Below are 23,504 nucleotides of genomic sequence, written 5' to 3'. Positions count from 1 at the left end.
AGCTCCCATTTGATGAGGCGTTCCTCCAACCCACTGACAAAGCAAATGTCAGAGTGCAGTACAACTGCCATTAGGATGGCATGATGTGTGACGTCATGTCTCTTGTGGTGGTGACACATGCAGAAAACATTCTTAGCAAGCTTAGGGATGAGTAATTAAAGGACAGTCTTATTCAGTGTCTTTCAAAGTTGTGGTTTGGGGCATTGGATATAACTAGTTCTAATGCAATTGCAGCCAAACAAAATCATATTAACGCACACGCACGCACACACACGCACGCACGCACACGCGCGAGCGTGGGTGTATTTCTGAGACCAACCTCAGGCTATGTAAAAAAAGAAAAACACTGGCATTCCATGGTGGCACTCAAAAATTCCAGAGATAAATCACCATATTAAACACATGATGACCTCGCAATCGCTATCTCAGAATTCCGCACAGTTGGAACACATTTCCCACACGGCCACACTGGCCCCCGCCCTGGCCCCTGGCGACCGCAATCAAATGCTTGTTGCCCTTGTCCTCCACCTTTAGATATTCATAGCCTACTTCAAATATGATGTACTCACTCACTACCACAAGATATTCTCTTTGGAAGCTACTTCAAATATGATGTGCTCACTCACTGCCACGATATATTCTCTTTGGAAGCATCACCAGTCCCATCGGCACCGTACATGAGCTGTTTGTACAAAAGAATGGCACGTTTTCAGTCAGATCAATAATAATGCAAATGTGTGTTGCATGATCCACATGTTAACTTGTGGATGCATGCCGGTTATCTGTTAAAGCCAGACCGCACCATGGTCTGGCCTTCCTGAAGAAGATCCCAGTGATCTAAATGTTGAATTAATAAACCAGTGGAGCTGAGTTATTCCTTACCAGTGTTGCAGACTCTATTTCTTTCTCTCAGAGTACCAATGCAACTAGTCGCAGGATCGCAACTTAACTGTTTTGTTGCAAGGAGTTGTGACTAGCCATACACAAACACATTATGAGTGTTTCATGTTGTGGAGAGAGACATTGCTTTCTTTTAATTAGCTTTTCAATTTTAGAATTATCTTACTAGTACTTTTCTGGGTGTTTTATTGTATTTATTTTGTATATTTATGTAATGTCCTGAATGTATGCATTGACCTGAGCAAAACAATTAGCACTTGTGGATATTAATAAAGACATCTAATCTAGTTGCATTGGTGTGGACAGTCTCAAGCCTCCTTGGTTTGGGGGAACATACTGATGTTTTTGATTCATTGGTTGAATCATTTATAACATACTTGGGCTAAAAGCATAACACAAACTTGTTTCAATTGTGGTATGTATAACTATATTTCATGACAAAAGAAAAGCATTTACACCCAATTCACTGTTCACCAGCCAATAGCCATAACAACATGGCTTGGCTGGTATTGTTTTCTTCTTTTGAGTCTATGTGGTGCATACATACAGTACATGTCTGTGGACAGATTGTTTCAGCACAATAGCGCAATCACAAAACGGTACAAAGGTGTGCCTACATAAATAATGTAGGCCAAGTTCAAATACGGGTGTGGCCTGAGCATGGGTGGTAGGAGGTCAACAAACAGTTACTGGCTCGCTGGCTGATACTATTCCTTTTCATTGGCATTGCTACAACACAGCTGGCTGTGGACATTTCTCAGTAGGCCTAACTGTAGTGCCAAATGCCAATTAAAAGATTTTGACCCCCCCCCCCCACCCACACCCGTCACCCACCCACCCACCCCCACCCCACCCCCACCCCCACCCCCACACACACACACACACACACACCCTATTTGACCAGAATTGGAATTATGTGGTCAAACTCCATTCTCTCACATCATGTGTTGCAGTTGACCCTTACATAACTACAGTACATACACACACCGCCGTGACGGCTGGTGTTAAAGCATCGCAAGAACATGATCACACTCTCTCTAAAATGGTTGCTGCTGTGTGTTCTTAAACCTTCATTCATCTGTCTGCCATAAGGGCTCATGGTTTGGAAGACCAATTTTTCCTCATTACACATAAATAGCTTACATTTGCTAGAGCAAGTGGAGCCCGACTCCCATATAACCTTTTAATTAAGATGCAGAGTCTAAGAACAGTGTTGTGTGCACTAAAGCAAGACATGTCATGTTCAAACAGTGTCAGTTTGTACTGTGTTACTTAATATTGATTCCTGACTTGATGATCAACACAAAAATCCATGTCCCTGACAGTATGAATCAGCTGAAGGTTTCATGTTTCCTTTTGACTGTAAGGCAGAGTCACGTTTTCGAGTTCTGACAAGACAAAGACCTAGAGCAATTTAAAAGTATTTGTGATCTACTGCTGCTGATATGACCTCAGCTTTCAACAGAACGTCACTTTCCTTTAGAGACGAAGCTGTCTTGCTGGAGCTTGCCATTACATGTTATCATTCAAACTTTAAACGTTTCAGCACTCAGCAGAAACCAGGGTGAGAACGGAAAAAAATGTCCGGTTCACACCCCAGTGCCCCCTCCTAAGTGCAGTTACTAAAAGCCACAAACTGGCAGCACTTTTAGCTGTGTTTCCCTAGTGGAGTTAAATAATTCACAAAATTGCTGAAGTGAAATACTGGCAGAGGATGGTCCGGGTCCAAAGGAGAGAAGTGAATTACCTAGCTGCCTGCAGTATAACAAGAAGCAGATTTTCCCAAGTTGAGGTATGGCACAGGTAACAACAAAAAGAGCTAACAAACTATATAATAGAAGAGTACTTGAGGCCCCTGTACACGGAGCTAAGTGTACTGCTTGTCTGTTACTGGCTTACCATGGTCCCCTATGTTACATGATAATACCCCCAAATCTATGCTGTCTTTCTGTCTTGATGCAGAAAAATAAATAAGAGAAGGCCAGAGATGCCTGTCACTCAAGTGGGATTTAACCTATAATAAATTAGAAACAGGCTTAATCAACTCAATTCTGCCCAGACTCTTCATTTAAAAAGAGACGTTTCTTCAAACAGCCAAGAGCCAAGATAAACCTGCTGCTTTTAATCAGGTTCACATCACTGAATATCAGCAGACTGCTCTGCACGGGGCATTACCAGGCAGACTTTCATCAATATAGGCTAATGGCTTTCGTTTGAGAATCTGTACTTTGACAAAGAGTGGGCAACAGCTTTGATCTAGACGAGTCTAGCCTATTCATTACAGCACATGCTTGCAACCCCTTCATTATAAGGAACGGTTGAGAGCTACCTTGGGGGATCACTTCAGAGAAATCACATTGCAAAAATCTTTTCAATAATTCAGGAGTGGCAATGAGAACTCGAGGTTCGATTCCATTTGCTGCATCTAATGATATGGTCATGGGGATTCAACACGATGAGATCAGTCCTACTCCTATATGACGACCACCCCCCCCCCCCCCCTATGGACCCTGCAAAACCATATGAAACCCGATCCCAGAGATGAGAGAACGCTGCTGAGGAACACATTTTGGCACACTCCATTGCAATGACATCACCTGGCTTCTCTCTGCCTCTCTTTCATTATATCGTTCCTCCTTTCCTCTTCCTCATTTTTCATCCTGTTCACACCGCCCTGTTGCCTCTTGTGAAGCTTTTTATATACTGTATGTATATGGGGGGGTTGACTAGTGCATTTCTGCTTCGTTCAACAGGAACGTGTGGGCAGATGGAGAGAGATGAGAGATGACGTGCAATAAAAGTCATGAGTTGGAATCAAACCAGCGTTGTCACAACTCACAACACACTCTGTGCCTCCGCAGAATATGCACAAACTGGCTGAATCACTACTAGCACAGTGCACATCCCCCCCCCATTCTTCTTCCTCATTGTCTCCACCAGCCGAAGGCATGGGGAGAGTATGTTTTGCACTCCGTCCGTCCGTCCGTGTGTCCGTGAAGGCGTGAACAGCTAATCTCAGCCACCGTTAACCCGGTCGATGCCAAATTTTGCACACACACTCCCTGGATGCCAACCATGAACCTCTGCCCCAAACTTTCCAGAACGGCCTGTTATAGCGCCACCAGGAGGCCGCTTTGTGCAAAACAAGTTTTTCGATGCCATATTTTGCACACACACTCCCTGGATGCCAACCATGAACCTCTGCCCCAAACTTTCCAGAACGGCCTGTTATAGCGCCACCAGGAGACCGCTTTGTGCAAAACAAGTTTTTGCACAGTACACCTACAGATTTTGTCCAAACATCACGCAAATTGGTACACAGTCTCTCTAGAGCCATTCAACGAAACGGGTCTTTCAGATTTATCAGACTCCATCCTGATTGGTTAAGATTGGCTTCCAAAGTTCACAGGAGTGCTCAGTTTCAAACAAAATGCTGCAAATCATGAACACATCGCGTGATTTCCGTGAAATTGTGCACCCACATTCCCACTAGGCCGAGGACAAAATGCCACATGAACAATTTCAACTCAGCCTCAAGGTGGCGCTATAACTGGCCCAAAAGTGTTTTTACCTCTAACTGCACGGATCTGTGGATAACCTGGTGGAGACCTGTGCCCGGAAGGGCACTTTTTCTAGTTTTTAATTACATTGCAGCCATACTCTCTGAAGTTCTGACCAACCACGACGACACGTCATGTTTTGTTTAATTGAAAATGTACTTTTCAGCGAGCAACACTTGACATACAAGGAAGTGTAGATTACTACATGACGAGGGTTTTGGCTTATGGCATTTGAGTCCACAAACAAACGAGCATCTCAAGTCTCTCGGCCTTCAGCTCAGTACGTCATTCCAACTCATCATCAACCTCACCTCCTACACCTACCCCTCCAATTGCTTTCACGTCACGGTCATGGCTGTGTTTCATCAGTCCTGCCTTATGGCCACGACAGCGGATGGTATGGGTGTAGTTTACAGAACTGGGGCCCCCCCTGCATAAATAATGTACTGTAAATAATACGCCAGAGCTTATTAACTGTGTTATGATTTCCACATGTTTGGGCAGTCTGTATACCCAAGAGAACTGGAAGGCTACTTGAAGAGTCCACACATGATTACGGAATCTCTGTCGCGTCGGCTGTAGGTCTCGCAGATTTGTATCTAGGAATTAACACAGCACTATTATGGATCAATTTAATTCGATGTTTCAATATTAATTTAGTCCTAACTGCAGTATATGACAACATTCAGTATTGTCTCCACCAGGCCGAAGGCATGGGGAGAGAGTATGTTTAGCACTCCGTCCGTCTGTCCGTCCGTGTGTGGACAGCTAATCTCTGGCACCGTTGGCTTGATCGCAGCCATACTCTGCACACCCACTTCCTGAATGCCACAGCTGAACCTCTGCCCCAAGGTTTTCACATTGGCCTCTTATAGCGCCACCAGGAGGCCGCTTTGTGCAAAACAATTTTTTGACAGTAAACCTACAGATTTTGTCCAAACATATCACGCAAATTGGTACACAGTCTCTCTAGAGCCATTCAACGAAACGGGTCTTTCAGATTTCTCATAATCCATCCTGATTGGCTACAATTGGCTTCTAAAGTTTTGTACCCATTTTGTACAAATCGCCACAACTCCTCAACGCAGTGTCCGATTGCGGTGAAACGTGCATGCATATTTCCACTGGGCAAGAAATGAGTTGACACTTGACAGTTTTCAAATCAGCGTGACAGCGTCATGGTGGCGCTACAACAGGCCAAGTCGTCTCTCTGTAGCCCAACACACACCGGCTCCGTCCAACGCGGCGCGCCGCGTTGCCGCGAGGCGCCGCGAGGAAATATAACTGGTTCTATCGCCGCGCCAGGCGAGGCGCCAGCACGCGTCGGACGCCGCCGGTGTGCGATAGGTTCATTGAACATAATGGAGGCGGCTGTTTTGGCGCGCGGCGGTCGCGGACGGTGTGTGATGGGCTACACACACACACACACACACACACACACAAGTTGACACAACATGTTTATATTACTCCTAAACATTTTGCCAACCATCACACACACTCCTATCCTCCTGGTGGAGACCTGTGCCCAGAAGGGCACTTTTTGTAGTTGAATTGTGTGTGATTCTGGTGTTATTAGTAGTAATTGAAGCCAATGGTGCAAAATGAAAGGTGCAATTTGTGTGCACAGAGCACAGATAGTCTAAACATAAACAACAGTGGATCACATCACACAGATCAGCTAAAGCCGTATGCTATTTGGCCATGGAAAGTACCTCAAAGTGCTGTAGTAGTACATGCTGTTATTATGTGTGGCTGGCTGTTTGGTCTATTTCTGGTTTCACATGAACATCTGAGTCTTTCCTGACAGAAACCACACGGGCAGCAAAGAAAGGTGCAAAATATCCATGAAACTGTGGCCTAATACGCTCTGAAAGAAGCCAAGAAGGGCAGCTAGGATACCTAATGGAACGAAAACTGCCTCTTTAATTAGTGTCTAATTATAATTGACCTGATTTTGCTGCTGTGTGATGGACCTAATTATATCTACCGAATGCCATTCTCACATGGCCCAACATGGCGCCATCTTAACATGAAACTGTGCTTTATTCCTTTCTAGTTCAAACTGCAGTTAAGCGGTTTTCCCAGAAATACATGGTACTTACAACAGTTATACTAATATATGTCCCATTAAAATAACAGTTATACTAATATGTACCATTCAATAAATAAATAAAAAGGTGAAAAAAAAATATATATAAACCAAGTCAGTTTGTTTACTGCATGTGCCAAAGCAGGCCAGTCTGGTGTTAAAACCAGCTCGGTGACCCCTATTTGACCATATGGATTAAATGAATGAACCAATTCCATATTAAACATCACCATGTTGCCATTGTTGTTCAGACAGACTGCAAGACAAACAGCATTTTCTGGCCCAGGCCGTAGCGTAACGGTCTGGGCACCGGACTGGTAATCCAGTCGCAGTGTGCCGCGGGTTCGACTCCCGGACCCGACACGGCCTTTACTGCATGTCATCCCCCCATCTCTCTCCCGTTTCCTGTCAGCCTACTGTCTGTCCCTTCAAAAATCAATAAAAGGCGTAAGCCGCAAAAAAATATCTTAAAAAAACAAACAAAAAAAAAACAGCATTTTCTGACTTCCAGTACTTCCAGTAACTCCTGACATAGCCATTCATTCATTCTATCGGTGTGACTGGCCCATTGTTGATCCAACTCCATTGTAAAGATTTAAATGGCACACCCACTTTCAGGCCAGGGAAAGCGTGTCAGTCTGTCTGGGCCGGGGCTTACTCATGAGGGACAAGCGACGTAATTGAGTCCAATCTTACAGGTCACTGGCCATTCATTGAGCTCTCCCACTATCAACAGCAGGTACAAAATGGCCAACATTCGTTGCAATATTGCTACAGTACAATACAGTAGCGTGACAATTACAGACCCCCCCCCCCCCCCCCTGTCAGCCCCCCCAACCCCACCCCTTCTGCCCGGCCGCTGAACCCATAGAACTGCTTGCCTGTTTATTATGACCATGTGCAGTCGTGTGAGCTAATGAAAAGTGTCAGGAAAGTCAAAGACAATGTACATGATACAGCAAAACATGGAATGACTGGTGAGAATTCTCTGGACAGACGTGTTGGCTTGCACAATTTTCAAATTTCGGCAAAATATATACCGGTAGTCTTAACTTCAGAAGTTGTGGAAAATGAACAGAAAATAAAGTGAAAGTCCTGCCACTTCCGTTTCGCCCCTGCAGTTGTGAAAACAAGTCTTAGGCCTAGCTAGATAGTTGCTAGATGGCAGAAACATATTTTAATACCCTTCTGGTCTATAGTAGAGCAGGTGACAGCTTCCTGTTCTGAACTCTTACGGGAAGGAGTTTTAACTTTGAAGACTGTGGAAGAGATAGCCTGGCTTTAGAGACTAAATGGCGAGGGAAAGAAGGAAAGAAGTTGCACTGAAATAGCTTGACTTATGGAGGCTACAATTAGGGAGACCTTTCTGTGACACCCCAGTCATAATGGGCAGCCAACACATCCATTCAAAGATGTTCACCCGCAATCTCCAATTTACAGAGGCGTCAGCAAAGAAGAGTAGAAACATAACCTCAGCCTTCTCACACGGAGAAGAAGACACCAACCAAACCCCAAACTAACACTCAGCCGAGCCGTCTCACTTCAAGTTACTCTTAAACGCAGGTCATTATGGTGTTGGTGGAGACTGCCCCACCAGACCAGACCCCCACAAGTATTAAACTGAAGGAAGGAGAAGTCGGAAATGCATTGCACAACAGTCTGCCTGCCTGCTTGCACTTTTAATCACAGGATTTGCACATTCTCAAAAGTTGTGGTCTGTTTTAAATGGCATACCGGTATATCTGTCTTGACTGGTAGACACATCCATGAGTGCAACACTCAACGCTTTTAAGCCTGAGCCTAAAAGTCCTGACACAATCACACAACATGCAGACATCACTCATAATTGCCAGAGAGAAAGAGTGCTGCGCAACAAGCCCACATGCTTCCTCCATCACACATGTCCTTATAGGGAGCAAGTCTTCATAAGAAGCTACAGTACTAGTACACATATCATGATTCATTCCTCAATGTAAATGCTGAGCTAGGACACCTAGAGAAAATATAACCTCAGTAATATGTATCTTAATATTTATGTGTCATCTAGAATTAAGAATTTAGAATTTCCTGGTAAGTAAGTTCAACTTCAACTATAAACACATACAGAACTATGTGAAAAAATGTGGAACACCCTACAAACAGTCATTAAGACATGTGAATCCCTTGACTCCTTCAAAACCACTCTCAAAGGGCACCTACTACGGACGGCTGCAATTCGAAACTAGCCCCCGTAAAATCTGAATCCCCACACCCACCCCTTTTCCCCCTTACCGTATACGTTTATTTTCCCTTTCTTACCTCCCTACACGATTTCCAGATTTTTTGTATAGATAGTGTATATTTGTACGTCTCTAAATGTTCTGATACATTGAAAAGGGTGGACCCTGTTGTAAACAAGTGTAATGGTTTATCAGTGTGTCGTCCACAGTAACAGTTTTGGTATTGAGTTATGCTCTGTGCTTTTTGATGAATTGAAAATGGTGGGCCATATTGTAAACAAGTGTAATGCTTTATGGTGTCGTCCACACAGTTAACAGTCTTTGTATTGAGTTGTACTTGAAATGTACTGTAATTCTGCAAACTGTTAATACATCAATCAATCTTTCATGTGAAATGTACCCATTCTGCAAACTGTTAATAAATACTTCAATCAAATCAGAAAACACAAGTAACCTCTCCCTACGGCTACACCACATACTAAAAACTTCTGGTATATATTTAAATACTACAGAAATGTAAATTCCTGGTCATTGAATGGGACCAGAGCCTTAGCTCTGAATGAGACATCATATGCTGCCCAGCCCCACCCTGGCATCATGTCACCCACTGGTAACATCATGCCACATTATGGTTCATGGTTAGCCTAAGACTTAGACTCTCGTAGATGTATTTATCGATTCTGACGTCGTCAGAATCGATAAATATTAAATACATCTACGAGAGTCTAAATCTCAGGCTATAGTTCATGATGGTCAACTCAACTGCAGTCCAGCACACTCACTCACTGACAGCTGACAACAGCTGGAGACAATAAGTGCCAACAACCGACGGAGGACAGTAACATAACGTAGGACAAAATAACAGCACGAAAACATGTATATTATGACGATGGAGATATTATTTCAAACATTTGGCTAACGTTAGCCAGCTGAGAAACAAGGCTAACGCTAGTACTACACACAATAAACTAGCTAAGCGGTAAGAGTAGTTGGGCTCAAAAAGTACAGATTTAACAACGAAATGTCCGAAGACTGCCATCTCTATTTTAAATAGTTTAAATAGATTCATGATGCTAAGAGAAGCGGCTCATAAGTTCACTCACCTGCGAGCTTGAGCAGCCTGGGAGTGTGTGTGTGTGTGTGTGTGTGTGTGTGTGTGTGGGTAGAGAATGAGCATACCAAGGACACGATAGTGACGTCACAAACAAGCGGAATTTCCACGGAGCCCTGTCTGTCAACGCGTCACGTTGTTTTGACGCGTCAACTCAAAGCCAGGAGGACAACCTTTTTTCATCAACGTTTTGTTACTTGGGCGACTTTAACTTGACAATTAACGGTTAATAACGGACTTAACGGTGCAGTTTTGCACATCAAAAGGGCAGGAAAGTTGCCAAAGTTCCCCATGGTGAGTCTGGAGAGCATTTCTGCTGGACTGGATGACGCATATTTATGACACCACTGATGAATCCTTCCTTGGCACACCGTCATTCAAGCAAATACATGTCAAGTCAAATGTATTGACAGATTTGTTTCTCTCTCTCACACTCACTCACTCACTCACTCACTCACACACACACACACACACACACACACACACACACACACACACACACACACACACACACACACACACACACACACACACACACACACACACACACACACACACACACACACACACACACACACACACACACACACACACACACACACACACACACACACACACACACACACACACACACACACACACACACACACACACACACACACACACACACACACACACACACACACACACACACACACACACACACACACACACACACACACACACACACACACACACACACACACACACACACACACACACACACACACACACACACACACACACACACACACACAAAATAATATTAAAGCACCAAAAACTATTATGCTATTAGGGTTTGTTGCAAATTGCAATCAAATGAAAATGTATTAACAATTAACAGGCCTATTCAGATCAAAGCTGTTAGCAGTTGAATATAGCTAGGACATATAGGCCTATATGCATTTAAACCAAAGGAGTGTATTATATATAGGCCTAACTTTATTTTTTATCAGATTGTGACTATCTCTCTCTCTCTCTCTCTCTCTCCTCCCCCCTCTCCCCTCTCCACTCTCTACTCTCTCTCTCTCTCTCTACCCACTGTCAAAAGATATATTTCCTAATCAGATCCCTGTGGTTATTCTTAAACGCCAGATCAGGTGGGTAATCTAATTGTGACAGTGCTCAGTGACAGATAGGTCCCTGTTCTGTTCTGCTCATAGAACCTTAGAGTATATATAGAACTTGTAGCTTCTGGACTTCCGGCTGACGCTTCCGCATATTCCTGGATACTCTGCCTCTCCTATCTCCACTATCCATCTCTGTTGGAGAGTACTAGGACGCTTTGTTCATTTTCACTGCATTCTCGTGCATAGTCAATCAATGTCAGGCAAAAGGCAGGCCAACACCCACTTAAAAGGCAGCTATCACTCTGACAGGTCTACAGTATTGTAAAAAGCTGCAATACAAGTATACTGTCATGATAGTCCTATAGGCTATAGGCTATCACATGACTTATTCCACTCTTTGTGGCTTTGTGTCAGTTAAAAAATACATCTATCTTCATAGATTAAATTATAAAGCTGTGCTGCCTGTAACTAATTGCGATACCATCATACCATCATAAGTAAAAAGAGTAGCTTATTAGGTAACCGATGACAGTTTGCCTCATAGGTAAAGAAAGCTTCTCTTAAAATCTTGTCCTTAAAATTCATATAGCATTTTATTTTACATAAGATCATTACCTACTTGTGTGCACACTCCAATCTGGACCTTTCTGAGTTCTCCCTTCTCGTATGTCCTTTTCTCCTGGTCCAAATTTGAGTCAGAGTTGTCTATAATAGTAACTTCTCTTTATTTCCTTCTCCCCCTTTCAGTTCCTCTGCAGCTGTTAGACCCTCCCCCTGCCCCTCTGGAAAAGGAGTGACACCATTCTTCCAAACAAGTTCCTTCTCGTTTGACTTTCGATCGGGACGTGTGTATTACTATGTAAACACCACCCTCTCTCTCTTTCTCCCCTTCTATCTGTCTGTGTGTGTGTGTGTGTGTGTGTGTGTCTCTGAGTCTCTCTCTCTCTCTCTCTCTCTCTCTCTGCCCACCCCTCACACGCGTGTGTGTGTGTGTGTGTTCTCAGACTGTCCAGCCAGACCCCTCCTCCTTTCTTTCCCCCCTCCGACTCTCTTTCTTTCTATCTCACTCTCCGCCGAATTCTTGCAACATTCTTCATTCTATGACATCAACCCCGCTGCCTTTCCTTGTAAGGTCAGAGCAAGGGAATGAAGAAAAGAGAGGGAGGGAGAGAGGGAGAGATAATGGGGCTAGAGAGGCTTGATTAGATACAGACACTTAAAGTTGGTCGAGGCTAGAAGCAAAAGAGAGAAACAACACTGTAACAGTGCTGACTGCTGGAAAAAGTTGTCTGTTAATTGCTCTATTTACTTTCAAATGGTTCTGAAGGGGAGAGAAAGAGAGAGAAACATTTTCCTTCAAAGCAGGTTTAGGCATTTTCTTTCGCTTGCCCCGACAAGCCATATTGAAGACCAGATGTTAAAAGCATTAACGTGCACGACTTGCCAGTGAAATAAATGCCTGATCATTACTTCTTTGGCATTGACGCCCTGAACATGCAGAGGCATTAGAAAGAATGCCACCATGTTGCTCATTATGTTCAATTGTCGGAGAAAGAGATGGGTCATTTTCACACTTAAGCCCCGTTCAGATAAAAAAAAGCTGTTAATTCCAAGCTTCAAAACGCAAATGCTGCTCTGCATAGAGATAACATGGTACCACAAAGCTAAAGCAGAAGCTAGCTTCTGCAATGTGAATGGGGCTTTAGGCCTACTGTTGGTTTTTGCTTTATCCCGACAATAGGAACTATTGAGCTAAACTAAACTATTCGAGCTAAACAACATGATTCAACCAACTGGAATTCAAGCTCAGACCAGCAGGGGTACCGACTGTACATTGGTCCACTACAGCAATGAGGAGTCCCAACCACTACATCACCGCTAAGCCACATAATGTTATGCCTCGTTTCCTTTTTAAAATAACTATTTGTCCCTTGTTGAGAATGACAGCTGGAATGTTCCAAGGGATACAGCATAATGGTGACACCGGAGGGAAGGCTTTGTCGATTCTTGGCTGACAGACTGTACCTCATACCAGAGACAGTCTCAACCACTACGCTGCTATCTCCAGGCACATCATTTTATTTCAAACCCCCAGCTGTTCACATTAAAACTGAGGATATGATATGACTCAAGCTGTATTGACCTGGCGAGGACAATGACACCGCCCATCCTGCACATCTGCCACCTCTATGACACAACTTCCCCTTGTGTGTGTGTGTGACACACACACACACACACACACACACACCCCTCGGGGAACACTCATTTGGGCTGCACCTTCTGGTCTTATCACACATTCAAGGTGCATTGTGTGCACTGTACACCTGGTGTAAATCATGTGGCCTGACAAACGACAAGTCATTGTAATTGTTATTGAGTTACAAAATCTAAATGACCTCAAAGGTTGGTAGTAAGACGAGGAGCTGTTTGCATTTTATTCAGCTTGTTTAAACTACACGAGGGCTTTATATTAACTTACAGTGCGTATTTCATTCCACACACCAAAAGCAAGATTCCTCTTCTTAGTCTTATGTAACCACTGCTTGCATGAAAGCTAAAGACATCAAGGTCATAATGTTATGTTATGAGTCATCAATTGCATGCTTAAAGAGAGTTATGATAGCTTATGACTTTCACTACACTCCATTTCAAAGACAAATATTGTACTTTTGACAAAATCACATGTCTATGAAGGGAACTGTGGGACCTACAAAAATACAATATTTTAAACATTGTGAAAATAGCTCACAACGCAATATTACATCGCAAGCAGTACTTGTAATTTGTACATTTGAATGCTTAGTATTTTAAAAGCATGTAATTATGAATACTGAAGTATTTTTTAAAGCAAGGACATACAATACAAAGACAAACAAGGTGGACATAGTCGGATAGTCCACATAAAACCCTACATTCATATACAGGCTTACACACAAGGTTCTGTGTAAACATGAGGTTCTGCAGCACTTCGGAGCAGACGAATATTTGGCTTGCATGGCTGCATACATTTTAAGCAGCAGTCGTGCCATCATTATAAGCCACATTGAGTTTCTGCATACTGCTCTTTCTGTAGCGCAGCCACAAGTGGGCACATCTTTCACTTGTAGATTTGACCAGGATGTCTATACTGTCACTCAAGTACTGGTGCTGAGTAGTTTATCTACCACTGACTTTAGATAAAGCATAGGAAGGTTGACATAGGAAGCTTTAGATTGTATGTGTGGTCATAGACAGACTTCATAGTCAACACAAATGAATATCAGGTCCTGGGGGGAAACCAGTTGAGAACTAACCAGTACAGTGACAGTCTGACAGAGGTGTTGCTCTGGCTGTGTAACCTGCTGTTCTAGATTGAAGGTTCATGAACTGTGAGGAAATGTCCTCTGGGGGTCTTTGATGGCCTATTGTCCCCCTGTGGAATGTTTCCAGGCGCCCCCCAACATCCACCAGGGGAAAAGAATGTCACATTTCCACAGATAGCCTTCCACAGAATAAAAAAACTGGCACTGGGCCGCATGGAAAAGGTGTGCCCCCGCCCCTCAGGGGAGGCCCGGACACATTTACGCGAAACGCTACGTAGCCTTATTTTGTCGTTCTCGATGGTGACATAAAGAGAGAGAGCCTCAGCGTTCGCAGGCTTGTCCTCCACTAGTAATTCATCAAAGGAGGGAGTGGGGAGATCAGAATGAAATCTGTGATATACAGTCGTCTTGACCTCTAAAAATGAAATAAATAGATGCAGAGGCCACGATGGGTTGAGCTGTGTGCCTATAGTTTGTGATCAGGCAGTTTAAAGGGGCAGCTGTGGGGCCCAACAGCCAAGTCTGGACTCTGGAGGTGAGGCTGAAATAACAGGAGGCCGTCACAATCAGTGCCAGACAGCCTGGAATCCTGCCAAACCCCGGCAGTTCCTTTCCCCCTCCCTTCAGCTACGTCTCTCTGTCTCTCACTCTCTCTGTTTGTCTCACTCTGTCTGTCCGTGTCTGTCTGTCTCACTCACTCTCTCATTCCAGCTCCCACCTCTCTCTAGTGTCTCTCTCCCAGTTCGCCACTCGATGTCTCTCTCTTTTTACACACCTTTTTACACACCGCTGCTCTCCCCAGTCTCTCGTTCTACACGCTCATCATTGTCCATAATCCATACCCCACATTCCCCTCCCACCTCCCGCTCCTCACAGGAGACTGTGAGTCAGTACTTGCTCATATCTCCTCGTTGCACAGTTAATATCCTGCAGGATCATTCATGAGCCCCCCCCACACACACACACACACACACACACACACACACAGTAATCTGTGTGTCTTTCTGGCTGTCTGCCTCTTTCTGTCTGCTCCATGTGTTTCTCACTGTCTGTCTCTCTCTCTCGCTGTCAATATTTCCCCCTAGCATAATGAGCAACTAAACAATGACCATTGAAAATGAATTGCCTCATTAATTGGACACAGCACCTACACACACACACACACACACACACACACACACACACACACACACACACACACACACACACACACACACACACACACACACACACACACACACACACACACACACACACACACACACACACACACACACACACACACACACACACACACGTCGCCAGCTGTTCCATGCCCACCACCAAAACAAATACTGTGAAATATTTGTTTTCACAGAAATCATTAAGTCATCGAGGTGAAATACCAAACAGTCTCTAGAGGACGGATGAGCACCTGCATATTTTGACAGAGCATTCTCTCCTCACACGGGCAGATTGAGGGGAAAATTCCCTGTGATGCCAACTGGCATTCCATTAAATGCCACTGCCAGACCGCGATACCACATCCTCGCCAGCAGGTGTCAGTCCAGCACAAGTTCATCTAGCTCGGCCAGACCAGACCTGGGCCAGACAGTGCCATGGGTAAGAAGATGATTCCCCGGAGAAAGGGCGCACACTCCCAGGCAAAAAAATAATAAAAAAATAAAATGATGAGTGGTGTGGCATCTGTGGGGAAACCCTGGGCAACGTCATGTCTCACATTCTGACAGAACAACAGTGTGAATATAAAGGGAACAGATGAAGACAGTGACACACATAGAGACATAAAGCACAGAGGCACAGTGGGTGAATAATAAACACCAGCCCATTAGGGGTGGTCTAGACGAGGAGGGGGAGAGAGGGAGAAGATGAAGAGAGTTGTGGTGAAATCCATAGCAAGAGAGGATGGAATCGAGCAACAAGATTGTTGTAAATAATAGAGGAGAGCTGCCTGGGAAGCCCCTCATAGTTAACGCCTGCATGGATTTGTCTTGCAAGAACTGGAGTGTACAAACACTCCCCGAGGCACACACCCTGCAGCACCACCCAGGCGCCAATGCAAATCAACAGAGAAAAATAAGTCAACATGCAGCCTGCCAGCTCACAAACAGTACAGTACATCCATGCCCAGCTGGCTGACACAGTCATAATGTCATTCCATTGTTCCACAGAACTCCTTGTTCTGTTCTCTGTGTGTGTGTGTGTGTGTGTGTGTGTGTGTGTGTGTGTGTGTGTGTGTGTGTGTGTGTGTGTGTGTGTGTGTGTGTGTGTGTTGCCTTTCATGTCAGTCACGTCAGTCCGTCCGTCCGTCCATCCGTCAGTCACATCTTGTGACACGCTCCATATATGGCCGTCTCCTTATATGAAGATCACGACAATGACCTCATCAAACCCTGGATAGCCATACATGGGGAAGACTTTTTGGCGCTGCACTGCGGCGACATGGGCATAAGGGCTACGCTTATGCGTGCCCTTTGTCTAAGACAAATTTCTTCCTCGGGAGACAAATAATAAAGAACCTTGAACCTTGAACCTAGATCATCACCTAGATCTGCATATATGGAGCCGGCCAGCAACTCTACATCTGACCTCACAGACACCATGTTGATCTGACCTCATCAAACCCTTAGATCTCCATATATGAATGGTTTGATCTGTAATGGTTTGATGTGTGCTGCATAGGCACATGATGTGCTGCATGTGCCAAATCCAAAGAAAAGTGTTCTCACATTCTATGCCAGCCAATGGTGGATGAGAATTAGGCAATGGCCTAAACAGTTAAAAAAAAAAAGTTAAATTGACAAATTGCTGCAAAATCAAATAAAATGTACCTTTTTATTTAAAAGGCTAGCCCCCAATTTACTGCAAATTACCGTCTGCATAAGGAGAGCTTATAAGAAGCTGCACAATTTGCTGAGCTCAATTCCTCAGTACCGTTATATCTCAGAGAAGATGAAAAGGAGGTTTCTGGACTAAAGAATGAATCAATGCCAACCATTCCTGACTAACATTGAAACATGGATTCAGCCTACAAAATGTGATAAAGAGGTGACACCAATGTGACATCTTATGTGTCAAAAGTGTCATCTGCCTCCACGTTAGAGATGAAAGAAGAAGCCAAGAACTTGATTTCTCAGGCAGAGCAAAGAAGCACAGCTTAAAGCAGAAAGGGATACATTCGAGATTAAGTGTAAGGAGAATGTAAAGAATACCAGAAGCAAGCGAACACGAACAACTGGAGATGATGATAATGGATATGGGTACACACATAGGGCTCCATTTTCGTCACCGCTAAACCCCCCATCCATAAACTACTTTGCCTTTTTTTACTATTATGCAAAACATTTTTGAATAGTTAAAATGGCCAGTCTACAAGCTCACAACGTGTCAATGTAGATTGGCTAGTTGAACTATTCAAAAATGTTTTTCAAAATAGTAAAAAAAGGCAAAGAAGTTTAGGGATATGGGGTTTAGCGGTGACGAAAATGGAGCCCATAGCCTCCCACCGACTAAGCTGGAAAGAAGAGAGATGTGTGCATTTCCTGTCTTACTGTAGCTGACCCAATGTGTGCCATATGGTGCTTTGCCCAAGCAGAAGAATGCTTCGTAGACGTAGATTGGGCCAGGACCCAGAGACTGAGGATGACAGTGTGAAAGCGATGTATCAACTGATGTAACAACAGAAAAAGGTTACGAAGATGCTCGCAAAGACAGATCTGACAGTATTCCATGGAGACCCTCTGGAGTTCAGATCCTTTATGAGAGCTTTTAATCATGCCATTTGTTCGATATAGCCAACAGCAGAGCTGTCACGTTTTTGGTTGGTTTTTGGAGCAGTATACAGTACGAGAGGAGAACTACAGTACTTGTGAAGAGCTCCCATATATGCTTGCAGATGGATCTTTCAACCATGCCTTTATGAAGCTGTTTTGATGTCGCAAGCTCATAGAAAAAACACAAGGACTGAGTGGCGTTTCTCAAGAAAAACACATTTCGCTTCGGCTTCTTGTTTAAAAGGTCACCGGAGCAAATAATGTAAAAAGAGAATGACATGATACAAGCTGTCCTCAGTAGCATCGCAGCATGCTGCACATCTCAAAACAAAACTAAGGTGCAAAAGAGAAGACATGGAGCTGATGCAGACTTGCAGCCATCAAAGAAAAGAAAGAAATGCTGCTGGTGTGTCTGCTGCACTCTTCCATCAGATGAGACAAGGGTTGGAGAAAATTGTGTGCTTTGGTATCAGGCCTGTGAAATCCAAGAAGAGCAACAAAGCAAGGCCTATACAATATGTGTTCATGGACCCGGGTAGATTCTTAATGGTTTACTTTTGTGTACTGAGGCATCTGCAAAACAGCTGAAGATTCAAAGCAGAGAGACAGAGCTTAAATAAGTCAGTGGTTGTTGAGAGGACCAGGATCTTCAGTGAGATATCCACAGAGTACACACAGAGAAGAACGTACGCCTATTTCCAGGGAGCACATTCCTCTAAAAGATGTTGATAAATGGCCATACCGTACCATACTGTTTCACTATAACCAAAGAGCACAGTCTGAAATCCATGGAAAATGATCTATAGTTATAGGGCAACGGACCATAAGTGGTATGTATAGTTAGAAAGGGATGACTCTGATGAAGACCGCAAGGTCGAAACGTTAGTCGTTTTTGTATACTGAGCACCTAAATAAAAGGCTCTAAATGTCCGTGCTGCTCCAGTCTCTTCTCCTTATGCAACTGGTATGTATAGTTCCCTGACATTACAGTATGTTTCATTGGTGTTATCAATCAACCACGGCTAGCTTTGTGAGGATTATCATTGCCTGTGCACATTTTGATAACTGATAAGACGCTATCATCATACCCTCTCCGCGTCATGACAAACTTGGCAGCTGGGCCATAATCAAAACACCTCTGTAAAACTAGGCCGCTTTCTTCAGAACAACGATGAACTGTTTTGATGAGGCAGACAGGAGGAACCCAGGCACGATGAACACAGATGATTGATCTGATGTCCAGAACTGTGTTCTAATTAATAATATTATGTACAAATTTGTAAAGGTGGATTAGCAATGATCCAATTTAAGATATTTTGAGCTTAACGATAATGTGCTGGTACATTTTAGGCAATACTTTCCTCAGAGATGCTACATTAAAACCATGAGAGCAGCCTGCGTACTGTATCCTTATTTGTGGGGTTGAATGTAAACAGCGAACAACACTATAGCTTTGATGAATGATGAATTGAAAATTGAAGGAGGCGACAGCGAGGTGAGACAAGTGTCTCATTGACTGTCTGGCTCATGTACTAAGGCTAAGTTTAGCCTCAGCACATGTCCCGCACACGGTTGAAGACAGATACTACTGTGAGTCAAGCTGAACAGCCATTACTCCAGGTATTGATTGAAAAGAGTGTTAGCCTGGCCGGGGCGCTTAAATTGAAGGATCTGCTTCTACAGTGCTGCAGGTTAGAGAATGGAGATTGCCAGAGCATGTGAAGAATCCAGCCATTATCCGGAAGCAATTGCATGTCGCTACAATGATGATGAAAGCAGTCATGGCTCGTGAGAATATCGAACACAGAGAAAGGAACTATATGTTCTACTTCTCACACGTCACGACTGTCTCGGTCCGGCACGGAGTCTGGCACAGAAAACCCGCACTAGCATTTGTGGTCTTCACCGGCCCAAAGACGCCATCATGTATTTTTTCCCCTTTTCTTTGGCTCAGCTGCGGCCCCAGAATGCCCAGCCATTCTGGCATCTGCTAGAAGTGCCAGACCGGGCCTGGTGTCTGTGGTTGCAACCCGGTATTAGTGTCATCTATGTCAAACGTGGAATCTGATCAATAAGAACCTGCATGGTGCCTGGATATAGTACAGTATATTTGTGTATTATAATTTAGTATTTTATTCCTGTGAATATGGTGAAAGAACAGTGAATTAAATTGTTTTTTGGTTTGAAAAATAAAACCTCAATAGTATTCCTGAAGTCTGACCCTGCATCGTAGCTCGTGGATAAGAAATCACGGATAGCCTATGGCAGTGGTTCCCAAAGTGGGGTCCGGGGAACCCCAGGGGGTCCCTGAGGGAGTTCCAGAGGGTCCCCAGCTAAATCATAGTTTGGAACCAAATGTACCCTTATGGGTCTGTAACTCAGAGAGTGTACAAATGGAACCAAATGGACCCGTTAGGCTCCATTTGGTTCCATTTGTACACTCTCAGAGTTAAATTAACATTGATTTTACAATATAAATTGGGGGTCCCAGAGATAGAATTGCCATTCAATGGGGGTCTGTAGACTAATATGCATGTCAAACTGGGGGTCCTTGAAATTAAACAGGTTGAGAATCACTGCTAGAGCCATACAAATCTTCTCTCATGGGGGATCCTTGGTATATCTTTTCTAATAGGGGTCCGCGGGCAAATTAGTGTCAATTTGGGGGTCCTTAGAAAGGAAAGAGGAAATCCGCTCACCTTTTTAAAAGCTCCCAAAGCAAACCTGACCTACCTATACCCTGAGTATACCTGACGAAGGCCCCTGAGGCCAAAACGTTGTATTGTTTTACGCTCTGGTGTCAATAAATAGTTTTGGGAGCTTTTAAAATGGTGTGCGGATCTCCTCTTTCCGTTCTTAGTTATTATTTTGGATCCTGCACCCGTTGTGCATGCACCTCTTGACCATTGCAATTTGGGGGTCCTTGACATGAGAAAGTTTGGGAACCGCACTGGCCTATGGATACAGTTACAATCTGTATTCTGCATATATGTTGTGAGAAGTATGGCCTGATTAAGAAACTAAATATTATACTGACTGACATTCTGTCACTACATGTCTCCTGGAAAGCATGCAGGGTGATGCCACACTTAACCCACATTCCCTTATGCCCTTTCATCTGACTGGCACATCTCTCTTAATCACCCTCCCCTCTCTCTCATCTCTCCTCCCCTCTCCTCCCTTCTCTCATCTTCTCCTTGTCTATTTCTCCTAATGACTTCATCCCTCCTTCTGCTAATCACTCTGCAGAAGGCACCTGTTTATTCTCCTCTCACCTCCATGCTCCCTATAGGCCCCAAAGCCCTCAAATGCGCACGCACGCACGCTCGCACATGCACACAGACATTTGGAAATGCGCGCACACACACACACACACACACACACACACACACACACACACACACACACACACACACACACACACACACACACACACACACACACACACACACACACACACACACACACACACACGTCACACACACACACACACACACACACACACACACACACACACTCCCCAAGGCTGTTGGTGGGTGTGTCCTGCTCCATTGAGCTTACTTGTGGCCTCCTCAGAGGACGACGGCTAGGCTCTGTGCTGCTGTGGAGACAATCAAACAGAGCTATTATGGGATGCTGAACGGTATAACACTCACTGTGCATTTCATGTCTATAAGGCATTATAAACAATAATCATAACACATTATAAAGCATTTTGTGATGACTTTCTTATAAGGTCAAAGAACAAAAAAAACATGGCATGGATGCACCTGGGACCTATCATTCATCCCAAGGTCATTGGGGTTTTCGGGTCTATCGAACATCATACCCCTCACTCAGGCGACCCAGCCGGGGTTGATCAAGTCCCGACTTACGTCCCAGTAGCTACCCTCGATCAGTTCCATTAGGGCAAGACCAGGGCCACACCATCCGTTGGAACAGGGAGGTTCGTTTCTGGCACGTGGAAGGACTAGGCTCTGTGTTTTTACTCCTGTCCGGGCCCCTCCTACATCTCACCAGGTCCAATTCCTGCTCTCGCCAGGTCCAGGACCTGTGCGCTGCACCAGTGTCCCAGCACCAGACACCTGAGCAGTGGTGCTGCAGGCTCCGCTTGCAGCTTGAATCACCCTCCTAAAGGCCTCCCGAGGGTTTGTTGGGTTTCCTCCTCATGGCGAACACAGGCTGGGGCGCCAACCCATACTGCTCCCGGGTGCCGTCTACATTCCGGCTGTCACCCGTCACCAGACTATTCCTGGTTGTCACGTAGCACGCAAACATTATAATATTTTCACAATTTTGCAAGGATCATAGTGTATTAAAATTACCATAGTCATATACACAACATTAAGAATGCTATAATTTGTGTAACGCATCACAGTGTGATTATAAGTCACTATAAAGTGGTCGTGTGGTGTTTTAAGGTGTAGGGCAGGCAGAAACATTTTGTGTTTTTCCTACATAATTGAATGTTTTCTTTTATGCAGTACTTAACTTAAAGCCCCAATGATCACTTATAGTAATAATCACACTACAGTGCATTATATCAGTGATTATAATGCATTCTATCATTATTATAATGTAATTATAATGAAACTTAGAATTATAGTAATTATTATACTCCATATAAAAGCCTTTGTAATGAGCAATGATTGCACAGTGCAGGCAAATGATTGATAGTCTAAATGTAACTCTGTACATGCTCAGTGTACATTGAGATTCCGGAGATTAAAAGAAGAAAAATCATCAAATGGAGCTCTGCAGCCTAATGCATATCAAACAGGGAGTCTTTGGATTAGAACATTTCACTGGCGGTCTAACATGTTCAATTCAGCTCTCCAGAGGACACGCGGGACAGAAAAACGCTTTATTTTCCAAAGGACGAGGAACGGGAATGACGTTTTCCTCCCCACACGATGGACACGTTAATGCTGACCTATTAGTTAGTGATTGAATAAGAGACGCCACGGAAGTCAAACCCGCAAGTCATTACCATGCAGCTCCAGCCTTCCCAGTGGCACCCAGAAGTAGACAGATAGTGACAGGGACAGGGACAGGGGGAGTCACTGATTATAATATGGATACGTAGTTTGCCCGTCTCCAGATAAGCTCCGAACAGGGACTATACCGCCTTTCTATGCAATACTTTATCACCCAGCGCTAGACGCAGACAAGACGAGTATCGACAGGAACATCATTCGTAGTCATCTGTGTTGCACGTTGCCGGGAAATTTCTGTGTTATTGTGCGTGTGTGTGTGTGTGTGTGTGTGTGTGTGTGTGCGTGCGTGCGTGCATGTTCAGTGATCAATTCTTAGGCTATCTGTGTGCTTGATGTCAATACTTTGGCGGTATTGCTCATGTACTGTCCAGCCAGCTATAGTACAGGAAGGTACATTGAAATGGAAAGACAGACAGTAAGAGAGGGACGCGTCCATGGATCACC

The 23,504-nt window shown here is 44.2% G+C and overlaps 1 protein-coding gene across 3 annotated transcripts in view; it reads right to left on the bottom strand.

The window, feature by feature from the left end:
- The window catches only part of zyx (zyxin), a 29,253-nt gene extending 17,347 nt beyond the window's left edge, over positions 1 to 11,906 (bottom strand). Inside the window, exon 1 of one of the 3 annotated variants that reach the window (XM_083761848.1) lies at positions 11,604 to 11,906. The gene's annotated coding sequence lies outside the window, so the exon portion shown is untranslated. Of the gene's footprint in view, positions 1 to 9,871; positions 9,920 to 11,603 lie in introns of those variants that run through there. The other 2 variants (XM_083761849.1, XM_083761850.1) reach the window with 2 other exon arrangements.
- Positions 11,907 to 23,504: the final 11,598 nt, after the last annotated feature.

The sequence above is a fragment of the Protomyctophum parallelum genome, assembly GCF_964188405.1.
Source record: "Protomyctophum parallelum genome assembly, chromosome: 3".
Lineage (NCBI taxonomy): Eukaryota > Metazoa > Chordata > Actinopteri > Myctophiformes > Myctophidae > Protomyctophum > Protomyctophum parallelum.
Note: the sequence above shows the minus strand (reverse complement) of the source record. Positions and strands in the feature narration are given on the sequence as shown.